Source organism: Physcomitrium patens, chromosome 4 (genome assembly GCF_059467195.1).
Source record: "Physcomitrium patens ecotype Gransden chromosome 4, ASM5946719v1, whole genome shotgun sequence".
In the NCBI taxonomy this organism is placed as follows: domain Eukaryota; kingdom Viridiplantae; phylum Streptophyta; class Bryopsida; order Funariales; family Funariaceae; genus Physcomitrium; species Physcomitrium patens.
The window spans coordinates 19,374,712-19,389,586 of record NC_143413.1 but is presented as its reverse complement, the minus strand read 5'-3'; positions in this window follow the sequence as shown (position 1 = coordinate 19,389,586).

Sequence of the window (14,875 nt, the reverse complement as noted above, 5' to 3'; positions counted from 1 at the left end):
TAATCTCGCTTTACAGTGGTACCTCCCTAAATCCTTAAATCCTTCAACAATCTTTGGCAATGGTTTCTCCCTCAACCTATCTCGATTCTGTTCATGGTTAGGAGGTACTGTTAGAAATTGTACAGCTTTCCTCCCATCTTCGCTCCGTACCCTTGCATAAGCAGAACCATCGTCAAGTACTTTTGTTTCCATCCGTGTTGCCATGATATAAGGTTGTCCTAAAATCAACAGATAAGACGTTGTATCTTGAACGAAGAAATGTTGCTCCGTCGCAACATCCCCAATCCGAATTTTGACATCTGGACAAGCTCCATATAATTCGCTCCATGTGTTATTAGCTGCTCATATTGCCCATCCATGTTCCATATCAATTGGCCATTTTTGCTTCTTATAAAGATGTTTAGACATGAGATTTATTTCAAAACCATGGTCGACCAAAGCAACTATTGGTTCATCTATATCTCCTACCTTCACCAATACCTTAGTAGTTGCCCTTGCCCAATGCTTTCGAGTATAATGGCTCAAAGTTTCCATTTCCTTGTCACTAGAATCTTCGAAACATACTCGCTGATTATACCCATTCTTTTCATTTGTTGGTTGCTTGTAACCAATATCAACCTCTTCTTCATCTCTACATATTCTTGCATCAATAGCATGACTCATTCTAATTTCGCCCATTAATTGCCTCTTTCACTTAATGCTGTTAATAATAACATCATGAAACTCCTTCTTTGCAATTCCCAAGACTTCTTTCAATGTGAATTCCACCTTAGCGTTTAATATACGTTCTTCCAACACCCCTTTCAAATTTGTTTCTGCTTCAATGTCAGAAAGTAGCTTATACGCAATTGATTTGCCCTTATCTTTTGTCTCCGTTGTTTTTTCTCCCAATGATGATGAGGTATCCTTTACAGGCAATTCTTGTGAAGCTGCCTCCCGAGCCTTGTCTCCTCGAGTTTGCCTCTTAAAAGAATTTCCTTCTCTACTATCATCAAAATTTCCTCGTCTCTTTTCTTCCATCAAAGCTTCATGTTGGCTCTTAGCAATATATGCATGAACTGAAAGAGACTCAACAGGATCCTCCCAACCTGTTCTACCTCGTATTGTAGCTGCAGTTCTCAATAACGCTTCTCGAGGTAATTTCCCTTCTTGCATTGTAGTAACGACAGAAGCCCAAAACTCACTAGTTTCCGTACTTCCACCAATTTCATCATCTACTCTAGTACCATAACTTGCACTTTCTCGTGCTACTGTTTCATGCTCTTTTAAGTAATCTTGAACCAATGCTCTCATTCCTTCCTTGCCAAAATTGGTTTGAAGAAGATCCTCTCTATTTTTCAATGCTATCTTCCCATCTTTCCAGCAAATAATTCCCTGCCGTATCATATTATTAAATTCATTGCAATCTTTTCTAGTGTGTGAAGCATCATCACACCAAATGCATCTTTGTACATATCCTTGTTTTAAAACATTCTTTGAATTGTTTATAGAAGTATTCTCTTCAAGTCTTGCCAATTTGATTTGAAGATCTCGCATTCCTCGTATAATTTCTTCCATACCCATATCTGCTTTCTTTGACAAGGATGTCGAAGGTTGAACTGTAGGCATTGTCGATGGTGTTGTACGTACTGGAGCTTTGGGTGCTTGTATTGTTTTCGGAATATTGCTCCTATCCTTCCTCCTTTCTTTTTTTGTAAGCAACTCCACCGCATCTTCAACGTTCTTCCACTTCGTTGTCAATCCTTCATCTTCTTCTTTGTCTTCAAGAAGGAGTTCTAATTTCTCTTGCAATTCTCCATCAGCAGCTTGAAGAAATAGATCAACTTTGTTCGGCTCCAATGTCAATTTTTCTACCTTCGATAATTGAGAGTACTGCCTCTCAAATTTCCTTAGTAGCTCTGTTGCTTGCAAATTCTTATTGGGCCGTTCAATCCATCCCAGAAACAGCTTCTTAGTAACGCGATCAGCATCTTCCAAGAAATATTCGTCTTTCAATGCATGTGAAAAATCCTCCCATGAATTCCTATAACGATCCGTAATCGATGTAATGTGGTCTTTTATCTCTGGTATTGTGGCAAGTCCAAATAGTGCAACCATTTTCTTCTCAGAAACCTGATTTAATTCCATTTCACGAACATAACATCTTAAATACCTTGAAATATTCCTCCCATCAAATTGATCAATTTTATTGACCACTGCTTGCAATGCTTTGGTTGCCAAAGCTTTCTTTCGATCATTGCTTTGCTGTTGCTGCATTGACAATGAGAAGGCTTGAAACAAACTAGCAATAGACGGATCCATGTGCATACCTTGTCCTTTAGAAGACTCCCCACCAGAAACTCCTCCCAAAAATCCTTCCAAATTTTTATTTTCGTTTTCCATAAAATAAAGATAAAATCAACCAAAATCCAATACCTTCTACCTCAAGCTTTTATGTCGAATTCACCACTTTTTGTCGTATTACATGCTTTCCTGCTCGAGAACGTGCCGGGCGTCTGGCTGTAGAAGGTAGTATGGAGATTCGTCGATAGTCAAGCAGTCTATCAGTTTTGACTGCTGGAATATAAACGACTGCAACAATGTACCGTAAATCTATACGGATGCTCTTTGATTGCTTGTCAAAGTCCTTTTTGCCCCAGCCGGTAGGTCTCTAGACGTTACAGAGAACCCCAAACAACCCAAATTGTTAATCTTCAATACCGCTTTGTACTTACGATCTTGTATCCACTGACTGTCTTGTTAGATTAACCCAATAAATTTCATTCACTCCGCATACTCAATCCTATAGACGCCCTTTTAATCCTTCAATCACAGACGTAATTCGATTTTACAAAACAGTCAAGAGTATTCAAACCCACTTCATTAAAAATCTCGATTCACCGTTACAATATTGACTTCAGCAACGATTGCCTCAGCCTTCCCAAAACTCTACGAAGAAGAAAAATCCAAATTCTCTGTCTTTCCTTCCCCAACCCGAAGCATGAAGCTCCTCTCTCTAATCCCTTTGATCTTCAAAAACCTCCAATGAAAATCGAACTAGTAACCTTGCAAAAGCTTGAAAACTAGCTCCCCCCGATTCCCAGAGAAAAAAAAAAAAGAAAACCCCCCCTCTTCAAAACTATATCCCCCCTAACCATATCCTCTGAATTTCTTCAATCTTCTGTCTTAGATCCGGAATTGGCTCCCACCGTCAAGCTTGGATCCAAAATTGGCTCTCGCCGTCAGAGCTTTCTCTTCCATTTTTACCTTTAAGAAATCCATTTACCGAAAACAACGTTCCTTGAAACGGCACAGAGAATAGGACAGCCTGAAACAGAATCGAACCCCGTAATCGGGACCACATTGAGTCGCCCGACCAATTCAGGTCTCATATTGGATAAGAGTCCAGTAGTAACCTGGATGTTCCCGTAATTGGGTCAAATTGATCCTCGCGTCAGATTGGCTAAGATCTGTAGTAAGACCTGGATTTCCCGTAATTAGACTGCATTGGGTTGACCGGCCAATTCAAGTCTCATATTGGATAAGAGGACTCGGATTGGATTCTCGAAATTGGATCCAATTGGCTCTTCGAACCCGTCGTGTGAATTGGTCCTTCTCTTCCTGCTGACTCCCGTTATTGGAATCGAATGGAGCATTTCAGTATGCCCCGGCTGACTGTAACGGAGTGACTGAACCTGACCACTCAGTATTTGCACTGGAGTTGGTCGATGCTCCCAATATTCGAGGTAATTGAATATTAATAAAATTCTCCTTTCTTTTTATTTTCACTGTATACTCGTGTTACAATACAACACCGTGACAGTTTGTCGAGACTACACTAACTTGAGATATCAGAGCTAGTTCTTTCTTAGTAGAGTGTGGATTACCCCTCTACTTGAAGGTATATTAGCATTTTTTAGAGGTTGCGGATTACCCTCCTCTAAACTGATACTTCTTCTGTTACAATATTGGAGTCTTATTCTTCTTGGAGAGAGTGGATTACTCCTCTTCTTGAAATTCTTAAGGCATTTTATAGGTTGTGAATTACCCTCCTATAAACCAATATTGCCTCTTATAGGGTCATTTTTGTCCTTCTTTTAGAATGGCCGGAGGTCAAGACATTAGTATGACAGAAAGTTTGGAGTCCTAGTTAGATGCTATTATGAATGCCCTCGCTACGTTATCACAAAGAACTGCAGAGATTGAAGGAGTGGTGGCAAGGCTTCATAATGATGGAGTATCTGGGATAGCACAATCTAAACTACACCAGCCTCAAATTTCGGCACTTGGAGAAACAACTTTACCTCAGGTTCGACAAGAACCACTAGTTCTACAACATAAGGAGCCTCGAGTTAGCCTTCCAGATAAGTTTGATGGAACACGTTCCAAGTTTCGAGGATTCGTTAATCAAATCAGGTTGATAACAATTTTACAACCTGAATGATATCCAACGGAGGAGTCACGTGTTGGGCTTGTTGGAACCTTACTTACGGGACAAGCTCTATCATGGTTTGCTCCTTTGTTTGAGAAACGATCATCCATATTAAACAACTTCGAAACCTTTTTGGAAGCATTTGCGGAAGCATTTGGTGAACACGATAAGGTTCGATGGGCTACAACAAAGATCCGGTCGCTACGACAAGGGATGCGTTCTACATCAGTCTATGCTTCAGATTTCAAGCAATTAGTATGCGACATCAATTGGGATGAAGAAGCGTTGATGAGTCAATTCTATTGGGGTTTAAGAGATGATGTGAAGGATTTGCTGTTAACTCTTCCTGATCCACGAACGCTTAATGAAGCCATTAGCCAAGCTGTGAAGTGCGATAATCGCCTATTCCAACGTCGCCAAGACCAACGCTCAAAACAACATACAATTCGCCATGCTCCAACTATGTCGGCAAGCGGTGTGAATTTGCATTCAGAGGTGGAAGATATGCAAATTGATGCGGTACGTATCAAATCTCTTACTATAGAAAAAAAAAAGCGACGTATGGAGGAAAATTTATGCTTGTATTGCAGTGGAGAAGGCCACAAAGTCGGAAACTACCCCAAAAAGCAAAATCGAGGCATAGTCAAGACTAGGGGAGTATTTGTTCAGGAAAACGAGGATGCCCAGGTACAGTAGGAACCGTGCGGCTGGACAATAAAATATCCCAACAACAATCAGGTTCCTTTCTTTCTGCCCAACCTGCACTTTGTTTTACAATCCCTCTGTTTATCGGCCCTCAAAAACTGAGAACCTTAGTACTACTAGACTCAGGAGCATCTGCTTGTTTTTTAGACGAAGAATTTGTAAAGCGTCATAAGATCCCTTTAGTACAAAAATCAAAACCTGTTCATGTTGAGGTCATAGATGGGCGACCTTTATTGTCTGGTAGCATCACCCATGAATCAAAACCTATAGAAGTAACGTTTAAAGACCATAGTAGTCATATTATTTTTAATATTATTAGAACCCCATCAAATCCTATTATTCTTGGTCTTTCTTGGTTGGAAAAACATAATCCATTGATAGATTGGAGGTTGCGGAAGATGACTTTTCCCACAAAACCACCCAAGAAAAAACCTAGTAAAAAACCTCGAAAAAACAAATCCTTATTCATTGGAGCAAGAGCGTTTATAAGATCATCTAAAGAAGGCACTCCATTTGTCATTTATGCGGCTCCAACTACCGAGGAGAAGATCTCAACAGCAAGTATACCGGAGCAATATAAGAATTTTGAAGACGTGTTTCAAAAGAAGAACGCCAACGTACTACCGGAACATCAACCATATGATTGTGCCATAGACTTGCAAGAAGGAGCACAACCACTTTTTGGCCCAATCTACAATCTATCGCAAACAGAGTTGGCAGAGTTGCGAAAGTACATCGACGAGAATCTAGCCAAGAACTTCATTCGTCATTCAAAATCATCAGCTGGAGCATCTATCTTATTTGTGAAGAAGAAAGATGGATCATTACGGATGTGTGTGGACTATCGAGGCCTCAACAAGGTAACAAAGAAAAATCGTTACCCATTACCCTTGATTTCTAGTCTCTTAGAACAACTTGGAGGTGCGAAGATCTTTACAAAAATTGATCTAAGGAGAGCTTATAATCTCGTACGAATCAAGGAAGGAGATGAGTGGAAGACAGCATTCCGTACAAGGTATGGTCACTTCGAATATAATGTCATGCCTTTTGGTCTTACCAATGCTCCAGCGGTTTTTCAACATATGATGAATGACATCTTTTGAGAACACCTCGACGATTTTGTTGTCATCTACTTGGACGATATTCTAATATTCTCTAAAAACGAGGAAGAGCATGAAGAGCATGAAGAGCATGTTCGTTTGGTCTTGGAGAAACTATGCAAGCGAGGACTATATGCCAAATTAGAAAAGTGTTTATTTCACCAAACGGAGATGGAATTTTTGGGGTTCATTGCGACTACAGAAGGTTTGAAGATGGACCCCAAGAAAGTAGAAGCAATCATGTCTTGGGAGGTTCCGAAGGCGGTTAGAGATGTACAATGCTTTCTTGGTTTTGCTAACTTCTATCGGATCTTCATCAAGAATTATTCTCAAGTTGCTGCTCCTCTCACTTGATTAACATGCAAGGATAAGTTAGAATGGGGACCTTTGGCGGAGAAGGCATTTCAAGATTTGAAGATAGCATTTACTACAGCTCCAATTTTGGTACATCCAGACTTTACAAAGGCCTTCTATTTAGAAACTGATGCTTCAGATTTTGCTTTGGGAGCTGTGCTTTCACAAATGAGTGAAGATAAGAAGCTCCATCCAGTTGCATTCTATTCTCGGAAGTTCTCTGCTGCTGAAATCAATTATGAGATCCACGATAAGGAACTTCTTGCTATAGTGGATTCTTTCGAAGAATAGCGTCACTTTCTTGAAGGAGCTGCACATCCAGTAACCGTATATACGGATCACAAGAATTTGGAATATTTCATGACGGCTCGAGTTTTAAATCGACGTCAAGCTCGGTGGAATATGTCGCTATCTAGATTCGATTTTGTTATCACTTATCGACCTGGAAGACAGCAAGGACTATCCGATGCTTTATCAAGGAGATCGTATCTTGCACCAAAGGCTGGAGAAGCAACGTTTAATCAACAATGTACGACGTTATTGAAGCCAGAGAGATTTCAACTTTGTGCTACTATTGTATCATTTGATGCTGACTTCCTAAACCAGGTACGTGCTATGACCATTAAAGATTCAGTAGCCATTGATATCAAGCAACATACCAATGACGACAAGTTCAAGGTGGAGGGAGATCTTTTATACTTTGAAGAGCGATTGTACATTCCAAAAGGACTAGCACGACTCCGAGTTCTTCAATCTTGCCATGATTTTCTAGCTGTGGGACATTTTGGATTCAACAAGACCTTGGAGCTTATTTCCCGAGATTTTTGGTGGCCCCAAATGTGGAAGGATGTGAAAGATTTTGTCCTCTCTTGTGACATCTGTTCAAGATCTAAGAATCCTCGACATCGCCCTTATAGACTTCTAAAGCCATTGCCAATTCCACGTCGACCATGGTCTTCAATTTCTATGGACTTCATCACGGACTTGCCATCATCAAACTCATTTGACAGCATCTTTGTCGTGGTAGATCGGCTTACGAAGATGGCACACTTTGTTCCTTGTAAGAAGACATCGTCTAGTGAAGTCACAGCAAGACTCTTTCTCGATAATGTGTATCGATATCATGGACTACCAGATGATATCATATCAGATCGAGGTACCCAGTTCGTGTCAAAGTTTTGGAGATCTCTCTTTGGGATATTGAAGGTGGATATCAAGCTTTCTTCAGCTTTTCATCCTCAAACTGATAGCCAAACAGAACGGGTGAACCAAGTCTTGGAGCAGTACTTACGATGCAGCATCAACTATCAACAAGACGATTGGACTGCATATCTACCGCTAGCCGAGTTTGCATATAACAACACCCTCCATGCGTCGACTCAACAAACACCATTCTTTTCCAACTATGGATATCATCCGAAGCTTGATTTATTGAATCCGTCAACAAATAACAATCTAGCAGCTAAAGGATTTGCGAAGCAACTATCAGAGCTTCAAACTATGTTGAAGCTTTAATTACAATCCGCTCAAGAATCCTATAAGACGTCTGCAGATAGATTTCGGAATCCAGCACCTACTTTCAAAGTTGGAGATAAAGCTTGGCTTCTTCGACGAAATATCAAGACCAAGCGACCATGTGATAAGTTGGACTATCGAAGATTGGGACCATTTATCATCCAGAAGCAAATTAATCCAGTGGCATACTGGCTGGAGTTACCGGCTTCTATGAAGGTACATCCAGTCTTTCATGTTTCTCTGTTGGAACCTTATTGAGAGCCATCTTTTCCTGGAAGAGTGCAATGTCCGCCATCTAGTATTGAAATCGAGAACCACGAAGAATAAGAGGTTGAAAAGGTATTGGATTCACGGCAAAGGTGGGGAAAGTTAGAATATCTTGTTCATTGGTGCGGCTATGACATTAATGAGCGAACGTGGGAGCCAGCTGAAAATCTTGCGAATGCGCCACAAAAGGTACAGGAGTTTCATCAACGACATCCCGATAAACCTAAATCAATTCGATGATAGCTTCTTTCTGAAGCTTGTTCTCCCAAAAATATAAGAAAAGGAGAGAGCACCAGCAAAATTCATAGTTGATGTAGTTATTTTTTCCAAGATAGATCGTAGTTTGATCTTTTGATATGGATAGCCAAGAGATAGATACTATGCCAGTCAGAGTATCGCAACTAAGTAGCTCACGAAGGTGACCCCGAGATAAAGAACTATATGTACCACGACGACGACGGAGGATACCAAGTAACCGATCACTGGTGATCGTATTTGAGATCGAGCCTGCTTACGATGGTCAACCAGAAGGCGTGTTTGCAGGACAATTTCACAATGAGGATACGGAAGTTCATGCTTAGTCAGAAGTCGAAGGCGTGGGCCACTATCGTTGGCTTCAAAGGTCGATGAACCACTTGCCTCGTGAACAACAGTTGGAGTTTATAGCAAAAGTTATGCGACAGATCTTCATTTTCTTACATTGGTACTGATCAACAACATTGCTTCTCAGAGACCTCGAAGCTAAAGGAGGGGGTGATGTTAGGGACATATTCCTTAGAACTTTCTAGAGAGAAGTTTCTAGAACCTTCTAGAAAACAAGCCTCTGGAACCTTCTAGAAGAGAAGCCTCTGGAACCTTTTAGAAAGAAGTTTCTAGAAGCTTCTAGAAAAGAAGTCTCTAGAACCTTCTAGAAGAGAAGTTTCTAGAAGCTTCTAGAAAGGAATCCCCTGGAACTTTCTAGAAGCTTCTAGAAAGGAATCCCCTGGAACTTTCTAGAAGCTTCCTAGTTAATAGAAGTAGCTCGAGAAGTTTCTAGAACCTTCTAGAAAGGAAGCCTCTGGAACCTTCTAGAAGCTTCCTAGTTAATAGAAGTAGCTCGAGAAGCTTCCTAAGTAGGAATATATATAGGGATCGAGGCTGAAGAATTCTTCAGTCTCGACAACACATCTCTTGGAGTTCTAGCTCACCTTTCTGGTGTTGTTCTTGTACTCATCTGTTTAATCTAGTTCTGCCACTTCTTCTTGAACTTCTTGTTAGATTTCAAGTCTGTATTTTGTGTCCGTGACATAGTATGTATATTAAAAAGAAGCTGGAATGGCTATTGCCAAAAGACAAGAAAACTAAAGATTCTTAAATCTAAACTAGAAGCAAAAAAAGAATTGACAAGAATGAAGAGGGCTTCATTCTTGCCTTTATATATACTATCTAATTAGGAGCTACATGGCAATGTTCTATAGGACCTCTAATATGTATTGACTTTGAGGGACACATGCCTTAGCTTACAAGGCGAGTTTTCTACATGTGGGCCATATAATTAACTTGTTCTTCAAGCTACCAACATGTGTGGCACATGGCCAATTTATTGACCACGTTTCTAATCTTAAAAGTCAATTAAAGACACCTATAAAAATAAAGTAGCATCTATAAAGCTTCTAAGAAGCTACTATAGAAGATATTATGGAATTAACCTATTTTTACCTACTTTTATCTAAATCATATAAGTAATTATTAAATTATAAGTGTATGTCCGTGACAACTTTGGAAGTCATAATTCACCTTTATGGAGCATGTGGTGTCCTTCAAAGGCATGCATATGGAACAAAATAAGATGAAAGTAGTAAAAGATTGACCAATTTTCAAATATTCTTCTAAAGTCTATTCATTTTTAGGCCTTGCTAGACATTATTGCCATTTTGTTCGGTAATTTCCATACATTGTTGTCTCATTGATATACTTATTAACGAAGGGTGCTCCATTTGAATAAATTTTTTTCGGAAATTTTCATACATTGTTATCTCATTAATAAACTTATTATGAAAGTACCTTTTATAGATTAAAGGAGGTACTCATTATTACTTTAATATTACAGCTGTATGATCTCAACCTTCTCTATATACTATCGTGATGTAAGACAACTAATAAGTAAAAAGGGTGAAGGAATTATTATATTTTAGAAGATCTTACTTCAAATATTGTAGCAAATTATCTTAGAAATTAAAAAATAGTCCAAAAGAATGTAAAATTAAAGATGTAAATCCTATCTTTTTACAAAGTAGGCTTCTACTTAGTTTCTATGGCCATAAATAAGACAAAATAAGATAGACTAGAAAAATAAAGAATATGAACACATGAAGAAGTTAAGAATTGATTTTAACAAAAATTAACTAAAAAAGATAAATTTTGATACCTAAAAACGATCAATTATCAATCTAGATCAAAATCTAATCCCGAGGCACAAAATTGGACACCTATGGCAACTCAAGGATTCTTTTGTAGATTAAAGATTAGGATTTAAGAGTCAAAATTAAAAAGTTTTTTTTAAGCAATGATTTTGGGTGATTTAAGTGTATAATGACTTTGCAAGAGTTTTGGAAGGTAACAATTGTTTTAGTTGACTCTGGAATTTATAAAATAAAAAAGATATTACATTTTGGAGAATTTCGTAAGTTTGGTAGTAGATCTATAGTTCAAATTTTGAGGACTTATGAGAATAGTTGTTTAAAGTGTATATTATAAGTTTGAACTTGATCGAATTGTTGAATTAAAGACTATTGAATTTCAAGTAGGTTGAAGTCTCAGAAATTGGACTTTAAGAGGCAGTTAGGATTTCTAAGATCTTTAGCAATCTATTAGTTGGATTGATATAAAAAAAATACATGTAAAAATAAGAGACTTGATTTGCTATACATATGTAAAATTTGAGAACGATTAAATAGTTTAAAAGAAAGATATTGGTATTGGAAGTTTAACATTTAGATTGGAATCTGAGGTCGACCAACACCCAAGCAGATTTTAGGATTTTTCTTCCATTTGGTATATACAATTATCTTCAAATTTTGTATGCTTATTGCTAACTTAGTTGTTTAAAAGTGTGTAAATTTTTAAGTAAGATCAATGGTTCAATTGATAGATATTGAGGTTCTAAATAGTACTAGGATTACATTGAATTGATTAAGGTTTGATTAAGGTTTGGTTTAGAATTAGGATTTGGTTTAGGATTCTATTTAGGATTTAGGATTTGTATAGGATTTGGTTTAGGATTTATAATTTTTCGACAATTTGATTTTGGATTTAAGATTTGTCTAAAGTTTGGTTTAGAATTTAGGGTTTGTCTAGGATTTGTCTAGGATTTGATTTAGGGTTTAAAATTTGTCTAGAATTTGATTGAAGTCCATTAGGATTTCAATGAAGATTAAATTAGAACTTGCTTTAGATTTATTTAAGATATATTTTTAATTATTTAAATATTTTTTAGGATTTTTAAGGATTCTTTTAAGATTTATTGTGGATTTTCTTTCAACTCTTTTAAGATTTCTTATTTTTTCTCTTGTAATTTCTTTGAGGTTTCTTTTGAATTTGATTAAAGCTTGTTTAGTATTGTTAAGATTTAATTAAAATTTATTTAATATTTTATTAGAGAAAGGATATTATTGTAGCAATTTCTATTCTATCTTCTACATCCAAGTGCCCAATGCATTCTTAAGCAAGTCTTAATGTAATATGACAATGTTTGACATTGATACTTCCAACTTTGCTTTTAAAGTAGTCCTTCAATAAGACTTCGGTAGGAACCTTCAACTTGTGGTGTATAAATCATGCAAGCTCAAAAAGACAAAGCGCAATTACTCTATATGTGATCGAGAGGAATTAGTGATTATACATGCCATAAAGGTGTGGCATCACTATCTATTGAAGAAGCCAATGGTTTTTTGGATTGATTATCAACCCTTGCTACTTGATTTGCATCTGGAAAAAATAAATAAATAAATAAAAAATCACATCATTATTGAAAAGAACAGTTGCAACTTTTTGATATCCAACTTGAGTAGAAGCAAAGGCGATTAAACATATTGTGCTAGAGAGCTTATCACAAAGACCATATTTGAAGGATGAAGTATAAAATAAGATAGAAGTCGCTACCATTAGTAGTGTCATTCTAAATCTAATCAAAGAAGTAAAATAGAAAAAAACTATACATCAAGTTCTTTATTTCAAGATGATTAGTAATCAATTGAAGGTGGATTATATATAGTATCAAGATTACAATCTTAGTAATGGCTTGTTCTATTTCAAGAAGCAAATTTATGTACCTGACAATATTATACTTCAAATGCATATACTTCAAGTGAGGCATGACATTCCTATATCTGGACATTTGGGGTGAGAAAAGACGTTAGAATGGATCTCAAGGATATGGTTTTGGATAAGTTTGAATCATGATGTTTGAACTTTTGTGCACTCATGTGAGTCATATCAACATATTAAAGCATGCAATACAATATCTCTTGAACTATTGCAGCTGATTCCGCTACCTACAGCATGTTGGAAGTAGGTGACTATGGATCTCATTATGTGTTTGCCATAAATGCCTCATAATCATACTACGATTGCCGTCTTTGTAGATTGACTCTTGAAGCAACTCTACTTTATCGTGGCATACTTAAATATTGATGCCTTAGCACTTATATGAATCTTCTTTGATACTGTCTTTTGTCACTATGGATTACGTCGTATCATCATTTTAAATTGAGATCCATATTTCACAAGAATTTTTTGACAAATCTTATTTAAGCTACTAGGTAAACAACTTTCCATGTCTATAACCTTCTATTTTCAAACAAATAGACAAATAGAGTATGCAAATTGGGCCTGGAAGATATGCTACGAGTATTTGTGGTGGTTTGTCATAATGATTGGGATGAATACTTGACACTCTTGGAGTTTGATTACAATGATAGTATTTAAGCAAGTACTGATCATTCAATATTTTTCCTTAATACAAATCAATATCTGATTACATTAGTAACTTTCCATTCTCCCATCGATACCAACAATTTGACAATAGAGAAATTTATACAACAACTTACAATGGCCTTACAAGAGGCACGGGACCACTTCTTTATTGCACAGAATCAACAAAAGCAATATGTGAATAACCATCAAGAATATAAGATCTTTCGAGAGGATGATGAAGTACTACTTTCCAATGCCAACTTGCTATTTGTTACATCAATTCAAATCTATAAACTAGCACCTCAATTGCTTGGATCTTTTTATACTTTTACAATGATTTCTGATGTTGGATATTACCTCGAGTTTTTGCCACATATTTGGATCCATCCAGTCCTCCATGTTTTGCAATTGAAGGAATTTCATACTAAGCCAAAGCACTTTTCAGATTGACATCAACCACCACAACCACCAATTATAGTTGATGATCAACAAAAACATGAACTGGGCAGCATTTTGAAGCATTGCAACCTTTGTTGTGGCAATGAACATCCACAACTTTAGTACAAAGTTCTTTGGAAAGATTATCCTATCAACAATGTAATATGAAAACCTGCAAAAAACCTCACCCATTACCAAGAGACAATTTGGAGATACCATTGGGAGCAAAACGAGGATGTTTTGCATTAGTAAAGGGAGATTAATTGTAATAAGATATAAATAAGATATTTGTATTATTAGCACATAAAGATAGATAGTTAAAACCATATTTGAGAAGTTATGGAAATTTCTAGGATTGGAATTAGGTTATTGGACCACATAGGATTTACCATGGAACATTCTAAAAAGAATTTAAGGCAGTTATCTAGGTAGGACTTACCATGGAACCTTCTAAAAGGAGTTTAAGGTGATTATCTAAGTGGAGTCCATCATCTAGGAATATTCTAGAAAGTCCAAGGTAGTAGAACAAAGTATAAATAGGACTGGCTACGACCTTTTGGGGCATTTGGTCAGGTATGGCTTTAGATTCTTTCTCTTAATACAATTGGATTTTACATCTTCTTGTTTTGTTCTAATTCCAGTTACTCAGTTTTATCATTTGAGTCCCATTTTGTTTAGTTCTATTTAGTTTTGTTCTCGTCGAGTTTGTCCTACCTTGTGATGAGGTTTTATATTACTGTGGATTAGAAGGATCTTGGACACTTGAGATAGACTAGTGCTGTTTCAAGTACAATTACAAACTCACAAAATTTCACTCATAAATATGCTATGATAGTCAAATAATCTTCAAAATTATAAACCTTGTCTTAATTCTCAAAATCCAAAATCATAAAGTACATCTCTCACTTTGAAAAGCCCTCAAAAACTGAATATGGCTCCAAATTACATAAAACCAACTTCCAAAAAATCATTCATTAGTCTACTATAAAATCTTGCTTTCCAATCAACCAAAGAACCTCAAAATTACCGTAGATAGGCAATTTTATACCTTGGGATTTGATTTTGACTCTAGTTAACAACCAATTCTCTCTGAATATCAATTCTTGGTCTTTTGAGGTAGGTTTTGTTAAAA